Here is an 11133-nt window from a genome sequence, read left to right on the forward strand (position 1 = left end):
AGTGCATCTCATTAGCAACTCAATGAAATCCATTTTCATTCCAGTGAAAGGATTAGGGCCTGAGGTTCCCAGTTTAACAGAGTATCTGAGATGTTTCTGCCTGCTAAGGAGAATCCAAAGGAGAGAATTAACTTGGAGGGGATACTTTGGACTTGGACTTGACCTCGAGAAAAGAACTGGGAATATCACCAGCTCACAAAAAAAGGAATGTGCATATACTTAACTAATAGAGCCAGCAGGATCTCTCTCCCTCTCTGTCTCTCTGTCTGTCTCTGTCTCCGTCTCTATCTCTGTCTCTGTCTCTCTCTGTCTCTCTGTCTGTCTCCGTCTCTGTCTCTCTGTCTCTGTTTCTGTCTCTGTCTCTGTCTCTCTCTGTGTCTCTCTCTGTCTTTCTTCCTCCCTCCCTCCCTTTTTCTCTGTCTGTCTTTCTCTCTGCTCAGTAATGATAACTCTAGCAAATTATTTTGGCATCTTTCACAAAATGGACTATTGAAATCTAAGGGTGCTTTATCCAGAACAGAAAGTGCTACATACCTTATTAAACAGTGTTAAGAACTTTCGGTGACTTCCAGCCCATTATGAACTGTAGCAATGACAGATTACTGGAATATTCACATCTGACAGGACCTCTTTAGTCATGCTAAACTGAATTTGATTCCTGAGAGGCTAATATCAGTATTACAGTACTAATTTATTAGACATGGTTAGATTTAAAATTTCATTTTTGTGCAGTTATTTAAAATTTAAAATGATAACGTCTAACCCAATTAAATTTCAGTTGATCATTCTCCAAATGCACAAAAGTCTTATAAAATATGAATAAGGAGTCTTAAGAACTTTTAGAACAATTTAATCTTCATATAGATGATCAGTTTTTGAAACTGTCATGTCACACAGTAGACATTAGGAAATAAAAAGCAGAGATATAAACTGAGGAGATACACTATAGAAAGGAGATCTGAACTAAATGACACTTAAGTTAGCAGACTGTTTCATATACATTAAATCCTCCTTATGTATTTTAATAATTATATTATCTTATTTGACCTTTCCTTTTGGGAACATCGGTCTTTTTCATATAAAAGTCAGAAAATTTAGTTTTGCTTGTAGAAGTGGCTAAATCTTACAGAATTTTAGATTTGATGTCACAGTTCATATCTTTCTTCTATCTTGCCCCCTCTGCTGTTACTGCCAGCTAGGAGTATTCTACTCCCTTGCTACCTGTTCCACCTGCTACATTCTAGTAACTAGCTAGTATATAACAAAGATCAGCATGAGCTCAGCAAACATTTTAGGCAGCATAGGGTAGTGTATTCAGAGTTGGTCTAGAAGTAGGTGAAATTTGGGTGTAATTCCAGCCTTTGACACCTACTGACTTGTGATCAGGATCAATCAACTTAACCTTTTAATGTTCCAGACAACTAATTAAGAGTATAAATTGAACAGCTGAAGATTTGCAACTCTATGGCAGGGAATTCTCTATATAGGTGAAGTCACAGATATGGGGTGGATGTGGGTAGGAAAATCCACTTTGTTTGATGTGCTAACAACTCTAATTAGATCAGCTTTTATTGGAATAAACTCATATAGATTGGGAAATGAGAGGTCATCACAGACACAACCTACAAATTTATGTAGTCAAAAAGATTTGGAGATGAGAAAGTCTCCATTACTAAGGATGGCTTGAAATGATCAGCTCTTATCTGTTCTCTGCTCACTCATGGAGACAGTAACAAATGGTACTGGTAGTGTCAGGAAATAAAGATTTGGAAAGAATCCAGTTAGTTTAAATGATAGGAGAAGTGTGTAAGGGAACTAAAAATCTTAAAAAGGGAGGATACACAAAAGGGAGGAAACTGACTTGGCAGGGGGAAGATAACCTTGCCCTCAGTTCTGGTTTTTATTTCTCCCCTCTCAGCTTTCCTTTCACCCCACTTATCTGTGTGGCAGAGCTGAAGGGGTTATATGGTTGAAAAACTGGGGGATCAGGGAAACCAAGGGTCCTGGCAGCTTTTTGGGAGAATGACTTTCAGAGTACAAGCTGATTAATGGTTTAACCATCATAGACAAAAAGGAAAGCACAAAGAATTCCTTTTATAAGCTAGACTGAGGCAATGGAGAGATGCAAACTACAGTCTTTAAGAAATAGCGTTAAATCAATCAACTGACCAATGAATCAATTGACAAGCATTTATTAAGAGTTTTACTATGTTTTAGGCCAAGGCATTTATGGCACAGTGGATTGGGGTCAGGAAGACCTCTCAAGTCTCTTCAAAGACACCTACTGACTTTGTGACCTTGGTCAAGTCACTTAAAAATCTCAGTGCCCTAGGCAACTCTCTTAAATCTTTAAGCTGTAAACCAGGTAACCAAGTACAATGGTAGAAGGTGTTTCCTCTCTAGAAGCTTCTAACACAAAATATCAAGTTCAGTCCAAAAACAACGTAAGTTCCCATCACTATGTTAGACTGGGAATAAAAAGAAAAAAGAAAATATTTAACTTCAGAAGGCTTTCATTGCATGGAAAGAAGCAACATATATTCATAAAAACAAATACCAGGAAACTTGGGTGGGAGATGGGATGGGGGTGAGACCACAAGCAAGTGAAATGAAGGTTTAGAAAAAGCCGACATCCAGATGTTATTTGAATTGAGAGTTCTAAGGGGTGGAGATGAGGAGGTGAGAAGTGTACCATAGGTGTGGAGATAGCCTGTGCAAAAACATGGAAGTGGGAAATGAAAAGTTGTGTATGAGGAACAACAAAGCTCAAAAACTAGGTTTAAACCTCAGGTTTTTAGCTAGCTTGTAAACGCCCTGCTCTTTTTTTCAAAGAGCGTAGTGTATGAGGCAAAGAAGCTCTTGCCAAAAATGAAAAGTCTGTTTTAGCCAAGACTCTGAAAGGAGCAAACTATACCATGAAAGTTTTTCCCATACAAGAAGCCTATTTCCTAGTGTGGTTTTAGTATTTTAAAGGCTGCTGCTTTTCTAAAAGAACTTTTGAAAATTGGAGTTTTGGACTTAAAAGCATGGCAGAACCCTCTCTTTCCAAGAAGAAGGGATAATGCTATAAGCTAGGAGCTCCAGCAGAAGACAGAAATTGTAAGCAGTGCAAAGCTCCAAAGCAATGTGGCCTGTGGAACTATGGCTAGAACCAGCAAGTAGCAACTTCATATTCAGTGGAGCAGCATCTGGCAGAGATGTATTTTCAGAGCTTAACAGAGTTCTGTCCCTGCATGTAGCAGATGCCAGTGATAAGCAAGTATGACAAGAGCAATGCCTTGACATTGGCAGAAGATACCAGCAACTTTGGGGCATTGGTTTTGAGTGGTTGTTCCACAGGTACACCCTGGGCTGAAGTTCTCTACAGGAGTGGCCCATTTGGATGTCTTTCGATGCATGTTCTCTGTGTGTCCAATCTTCCTGCTGATGTGCTGATGGAATGTATGGGAGTGTGCCCCAGATTTAAGGGGGAAATGTGTTGTTGCTACTTTTCTTAATATTCTGTTTCATTAAGTGCTCTGTTTTTTGTCCCCTGTCAAACTAATAGAGGTAAACATGTTGGTTAGCGCTCATTAGATATGGTTTTGAGAGAATGGAAACCCACAGAGTATTTTAAACCTGAGGATGGACAGGCATGCCCAAGTGTTACAAATGCAAATTTTTTAAAAAGGTAATTATTTTGGATATAGAGTTAAAAGTGTCATGGTATTCTGATAATAGTGGGGAAAAAAATGAAATTTCTTGATTTTTGGTGCTTTTTACCTCTCCTGTGGGAACAAAAAGGACCAGGGTCTCCCATTGCATCCTAGACCATCTCCAGTCATAATAATGAATATCTGGCCACTGGACCCAGATGGCTCCAGAGGAGAAAGTGAAGCTGGTCACTTTGCAAAGCCCTTCTTCAATCAAATCAAAGTCAACTGCATGTGTTGTCAACATTTCCCTGATGTCATGGTCCTCTTTGAAAACAAAAGACAAACACAATAATACAATCATATTGCTAGAGTTTTTGGTAATTTACAATTAGACAATATTACTGTTAGTAAAGTTAGTATTATACTGTATGATTTAGAGCTACCTTGTCCTTACAGGCTATCTTGTCCTCTGCCTTCATTTTATGGAACGGGAAACTGAGGATAAAAAGATTAAAGTGACTCAACTAAGGTCATGCATTTAGTTTAGTAATGGAGCTGGGATTTGAACCTAAATCTTTCCCTATAAATCCAGAACCCTTTTCACTGAACCGTGAAGGTCATATTTTTATGGAAAAGTTACCGTGTTTTCCCTTTTCATGTGACTTAAGATATGTTGTAATCTTAAATACAATTTTATTATATCCAGGAGCCAATACTATCTGTAGCACAAATTACTTATAATTTTGTAATGGAAGCCAATGGGAAAATAGGGGTTATGGAACAGAAATTGGACTTGTAGCACCTTCTGCTGACATATTTTTATTCTGCTAATTGAATGATAACTGGATGTTAAATAACTCTCTTTTGGTTTCTTCTTTTATTAATTTTTCTCTTCATCTCAGAAACAAACAATAGTTTTCTTTATCTTTCTTTTGCTGCTGACATTTGAAAAGAATATTCTATTTTCCTTCATGTCCCTGATCAGTTGATTCTCATTTCCCACTTTAACTTTCCTGACCTTGGAACCACAGCTTCCAGCCTCGGCTATCGTGGTTCTATTTATTATACTCCTTCCTGCTCCTTGGTAATCTGGCCTCAACTTTCACTTTTCTTGGAAAATATATGTGCTGCCAACCAAAGAGGAATGAATTAAGCACCTGCATGTAATTAAATACAATTTGTGAGGGATATTAAAGAGTTTTGTAATTTTGGACCCAGACAGAATTAAATATTTCATAACATGTAATTTTATGCATTCATCTTTGAACCTCTGAGTGGTAGGTAAACAGTCATAGCCCAATCTTTTTTTCACCCTTGGATGCACCTTTGCAGGCAGGGAAGTACGGACTCATTGGCCCTGAAATACTGTGCAAAAAACAGAGCTGGAGGGCCCTGATGGGTGGCATCTTTTTCCAGTTTATACTCCTAGGTTTTGCCTCCACACTCCTTGGCACATCATTTATTACTATCACACTGTCTCTTACCATCCTTGAAAGGACAAACTATACACTTACACTTCTTAGACTAGTACAGTTTGATATGGTTAGTCCCCCTCTGTTCTCAAGTTACCTTGTATTTATTTTTTATGTGGACAGGTAATATTCTTTCCCTATCCAAGTAGAGAACAGTCTTGTGCTAAAAGAGGAAAAAAAATTCTCCTGGAAAGAGAGGGACCTAGATAGATTGCTTTACTCAACAACTTCTTTACTTCAAGAAAAAAAAAAAAACTGCAAGGTTTCTAGGACACAGAGGTCGCTGAATAGGTTGCTAGTGAGCCTACTGGACAATATAACTTTACCCACACATACTCTAAATGTAATTCATAGAGTCAAAAGATTATAGTTTTAGAGCTGGATGAAGCCTCAAAGGTAATTGAGTCCAATATTCTCATTTGAGAAAAGAGGCCCAGAAAAGTATGTCATTTGCTGGAGGTTACACACATCATAAGTAGCAGAGCTGGGGTTTGAATTCAACATTCTGGATTCCAGATCCGTTGACTCTTTATATTACACTATGATTAAACATATACTCATTGATCTGGTTTATAGGGTGCAAGAAATATGTATTATGGTCCCAGTTGTTAAGAGATGATACACTTCCTTTGAAGATAAGATTTTCACATACTAAGGTATTACAGAACAACAGTACCACTGAAACTTGCTGAAATGTATGGTTCAGATAATAGGTATGTAAGGAGATGCTTGTACAGGTATATAGAAAGTTAGGAGATCAAGGTGGGATGAAATTATTCATGAACTTCAGATAAACCTTAAAAAATAGGCAAGGATTTATATAGATGGGGAGGACAGGAAAGGTATTCCAGACTATAAGATTACATGAGCAAAAGTATGGCAATAGGAAAGAATATGACTTGCATAAGGGGACAGGAAAAATATTCTATACAGTATATATTGCATACATGTAGTTTATACTTTATAAAAGCTTTTTATTTAATGTTGCCACCAGTTTAGTCTGAAGGAGAAAAAGTCCATTAGCCTGAATGTCAAGATAAAATACAGCTGCTTGCTTTTTTTGGTTGATCTGTTTTTGCTTAAGTTATGCACAATTATTTTTTAATGCCATCAATCATTATAAAGCTGTTGGCTTAGCAATTCCAAATACATGATTAGAATTTTTTAAAAATCTACCCCTGTGAAAACAGGATGATAATTGGATGTATTTCCCCCTTTGGAGGAAATATATTACCATTTTTAATGAATTAGATAATTTAGAGTTTTCTGAAAAGAGAAATATTATTTTAGACACTAAAAATACTAGGACCTTCATTTCTAGCATGGTGGCATTATCTGGCTGGCAAATAGGAAGACCTATACAAAATAGGTGGGAGCAGAGTGGTCCTGAGTAACAATTCTATGAGACTTTTGTTTTTGGTATTTCCAGCCTTATCAGAAGTAGGAAAGGTTTTCTTAACATATCCTTCAAAACTTCAGTAGGTCCATGATCTCTATGATTTGACTACTCTCTCCAAGTTCAGTTTCCAGTCTACATATACATTGTCATCCTCTGGATCATATCTCTTTATAGTCCTCCATAAAGAATGTGTTCATTGTGCTGGAAGCCTTCCTTTATCAGGCATCCATAACCTGGTTGTCCATGAATTTATTTTTAAAAAACATTTTGATATATTGGTTTCCTTTTGTAATCTTTTGTATCTTACATTGTGCATTTAGAAACTTTTTTTTTCTGAGAAAATATCCCTAGGCTTCACCAGAATGCCAAAGCTGTCCATGACACAAGTGAGTTTAAAATCCCATGGACAAATACCAGCGAAATTGGGTGGAGGATGGGATGAGTTCTTTAAAATCATGAAAATGGTAGTACATAACTTGCTACTCCATCTATTTTAACTTGTTCTTAATACATGGCCAGTCTATTTTCTTTGCTGATTATACATTTTCTTAAAAGCTTTCTAGTTACATCTTGAATTCAAGTCATTATGGCATTGAGGAGTTAATATCTGATCCCAGAGGCAATAGGAAGCCACTAGGGTTTAATGAGTCAGGCAAGGAATGCCATGGTCGGACTTGTGCTTTATTATTACTTAGCAGCTGTGTGGAGAATGGATTATAGGGGAGAAAAATGGAAGCAAGAGACTAATTAGGAGGTTCTTGCAGTAGTCCATTGAGAGGTAAAGAGAACCTGAACAAAGGTGGTGGCTGTTTGGGTGGAGAGACTGGAATAGATTTAAGAGATATCGTGAAGGTAGAATTGGGGGTAGAATGAACTGTTAGGAGCAGCTAAGTGATGCAGTGGATGAAGCAGAGATCCTGGAGTGAGGAAGACTGAGTTTAAATCTGGCCTCAGATACTTACTAGCTGTGTTACTCTGGACATGTCACTTATTCCTGTTTGCCCTAGTTTCCTCACCTGTAAAATGGAGAAGAAAATGGCAAACTACTCCAGTATCTTTGCCAAGAAAATGGGGTCACAAAGTCAGAAACAACTGAAATGACTAAACAATGAAAAAGAATTAGGGGTAGGGAAGGAGAATGAGGCGTCAAGGATGATTTTGAAGTTATATAGCTACGTTTAGAAAAATGATGATTCTCTTAATAGAAAACAGGGCATTGGGAAGAGTAGAAGGGAAAAATAATTTGTTTTGGAAGTGTGGAAGATGAAGATTCAGCAAAGGAAAAATAAATTATGCAAATTCAGAAACAATAAAGCAGGGCAAATAATTAGAAATACAAATAAAAGAAATCTACATAATCTAAGACAAGCTGTCCCTTAAATTTCTGAAACTTTCCCAGGCCTACCTTGACCCATAATAAGCCTCTTTCTTCCTGGTATATCAGGGCCCTTGTGACCCTTAGGTGAGAATGAAATCGTCTTTGCTTTAGGATTTGCAATCCTAATCTACCCTTTGTCTCCCCCTCCCCCTCCTGCCCCATACACACAGGGTGATAGATTGAATTTTCTGGTATGTTCCACATCTCCAAAATCACTTTGAGCCAATCAGTTTGATTAATGATGAGTTTTAGAATGTCCTTGTGCCCCATCCCCACTCATAGTTTGCAAATTGCTTTCACATTCATTACCTTATTTAATCTTGGAAATGGCCCAGTGAGATCAATAGGGCAGCTATGTCTATTCCCATTTTACACATGAGAATGTAGAGCCTCAAAGACAGTTAGTGACTTGACCAAAGTCCCAGAACTAAAGGTTGACAGGACCAGGATTCCAACTAAGGTCTTTAGACTCCTAGCCCAATACTTTGTCTGAAAACCCCAAAGGAATCTTTACATAAAATCAAATCACTTATCCTTCATAATTTTGGTTCCATTTGGGATCGAAGAAGAAAATTTAAACTGTTACTGTCCATCCACCTTGGTCCTTCTACTTAAAATAAATCAACTAAGTCCTTATTAAGTATCTATTATATGGCAAATACTATGCTGAATGCTGGGAAAATAAGTACAAAGAATGAATAATCTATACTCACAAGGAGCTTATATATTAACAGAAATCAACAAGCACATATTAAAATATATGTGGCATAAATATAAATTGAATAAATAAAATATATACAAATTAGTCAAATATGAGATAGTTTGGGAGAGAAGACATTAACAGTTGTGGGGAATCAGGAAAGATTTTAAGCAGGTGCTTGAACTGTGTTTTAAAAAATTTTTATTTTTACTTTTAAAATTTAATTTAATTTTTTGTTACATTTTAAGTTCTCAATTGTCTCCTTCTCTCCCTCCATACCACTTACTAGAGAAGTTCACTATTTCACACACACTCACACACACACACTATACATATATGTAATATACATACACATGCACACACAATGTATGCATGTGTGTATCTATGTACATAAATATACAGAGATATTTATTTATGTATATATATATATATATATATATATATATATATATATAGGTATGCATACATATATACACATACATATAAAACCATACTATGCATACTTCTATTTGTCAGTTTTTTCTCAGGAGCATCTTCCTTCATAGGTCCTTTGTAGTTGATATGAAAATAATATTCAATAACTTAGTTGTTCCTTTTGCAGATGATATGATGATATATTTGGAAAATCTTAGAAATTTAGCTAAAAAACTAGTTAAAGCAATAATTTTAGCAAAGTAGCAGGATATAAAATAAGCCTACATAAATCTTTAGCACTTCCATATATCACCAACAAAATTCTGCAAGAAGATAGTAAGAGAGAACTCAATTAAAATAACTGTAGACAACATAAAATGCCTGCCTGGGAGTATATCTGCTGAGACAAACCCAAGAACAACATGAACATAATTATAAAACACTTTTTATAAGAGAAAGTCAAATTTTAATAATTGAAAAAATATTAATTGTTCATGTGTGGGCAGAGCCAATATAATAAAAAATGACAATTCTATCTAAACTACTCTACTTATTCAATGCCACCCTAACTATAAATTATTTAAAAATTATTTTATTGAGCTAGAAAAAATAATAAAATTCATTTGGAAGAACAAAAGTTCAAAGAATTATTGAAAAAATGTAAAGGAAGTGGTAATTATCAACACTATTTGATACTGGCTAAGAAATAGAAAGATGGAACAGATTAAACATATGATACACAATAGTAAATGGTCATAGTAGCTTTGTATTTGACAAAAATAAAGACTTAACCTGTTGGGATAAGAATTCACTATGTGGTAAAAATTGGTGGTAAAACTGGAAACAGTCCAGCAGAAACTAGGCCCAGATCAATATGTTACACCATTTTTCAACATAAGGTCAAAATGGATATATAACTTAGGTATAAAGAGAGATATTACAAGAAAATTAATTAAAGATGAAATAGCCTAATTTTAAAGAATGTGAATAGATTGAAGAACAAGTCATAGAAGCAATTATTTTATTAAAAAGGATGAAATAATGAGACAAGATGTCAAAATCTATGGGATGCAGCAAAAGTAGTAATCAGAGGAAAATTTGTAGCTCAAAATACTTACATCAATAAAATAGAGAAAGAGCAGATGAATGAATTAAATATGCAATTAAAAAAATAGGAAAACAACAAATTAAAAATCCCAGATTAAACACCAAATTGAAAATCTTAAAAATTAAAGGTGAGATTAATAAAACTGGATTAAGAAAATCATTGAATTAATAAATAAAACTAGTAATTGGTTTTATGAAAAAATAATCCAATAAAATAGACAGACTATTGAACTATGTTTTAAAGTAAAAGAGGGACTCTGTGATGATTCTTTACATTCTAGGCATGTGAGACAGCCAGTCAGAAGGTGTGGAGATGAGAGATAGAATATTAGTACATGAGGTACAGAGAAAAGGCTAACTTGAAGAAGGTCTAGAATTCTTGAAGCATCAGTGCTTAGCTTAAGCCTCTGATCACAGAGGAACTAAATAAATATTTATTTGATCTGATTTGAACTGCTGCAAATTGATAGTTACACAGTTAAAGCTAATCATTTGCAGAAAATAGAGGATTCCTGAGCAATTTCTACTTTATGTCCATCTAGCTCCCCAAAAAAAGGCAATTTAAATTGGAATATCTTTCCCATTCGTTAATAAGCCTATGTAACCTGCTTAAATCACATGGAAGCCTAAGTTACAGGTGGTGGGAAGAGCTTGCTGAACAGGTAGAATAGGAAGGGTGAAGTAGAACTGGGAGGAAGTTGGTGAGAGTTGTTAGGAGCAAAGGAGAGAGGACACAGGCAGGCCCAGATAGTCTTGTGAGTGTTTGTTTGTGGGAAGGCAGGATAGGGGGTGGAAAGGGCAGGGGAGGGGTTTGCTAATGGCTTTCCCATTAGCTTGCAGTGTTAATGTGTATTGACTTCTTGGTTACTATGATGGATTAGCTTTTTTGGTGTCTGAATAAATGTTTTTCTTCTGCCTTCTACATGGAGAATCTGTTATACTTTGTGATTCAGAAGTAAGTAAGCATATTTATAATCACTGTCCGTGGTGTGAATATTGCTCTGGTGATACATTTGGTGTCATGAAGA

This window comes from Notamacropus eugenii, chromosome 4 (genome assembly GCF_028372415.1).
Source record: "Notamacropus eugenii isolate mMacEug1 chromosome 4, mMacEug1.pri_v2, whole genome shotgun sequence".
NCBI classification, from domain to species: Eukaryota; Metazoa; Chordata; class Mammalia; order Diprotodontia; family Macropodidae; genus Notamacropus; species Notamacropus eugenii.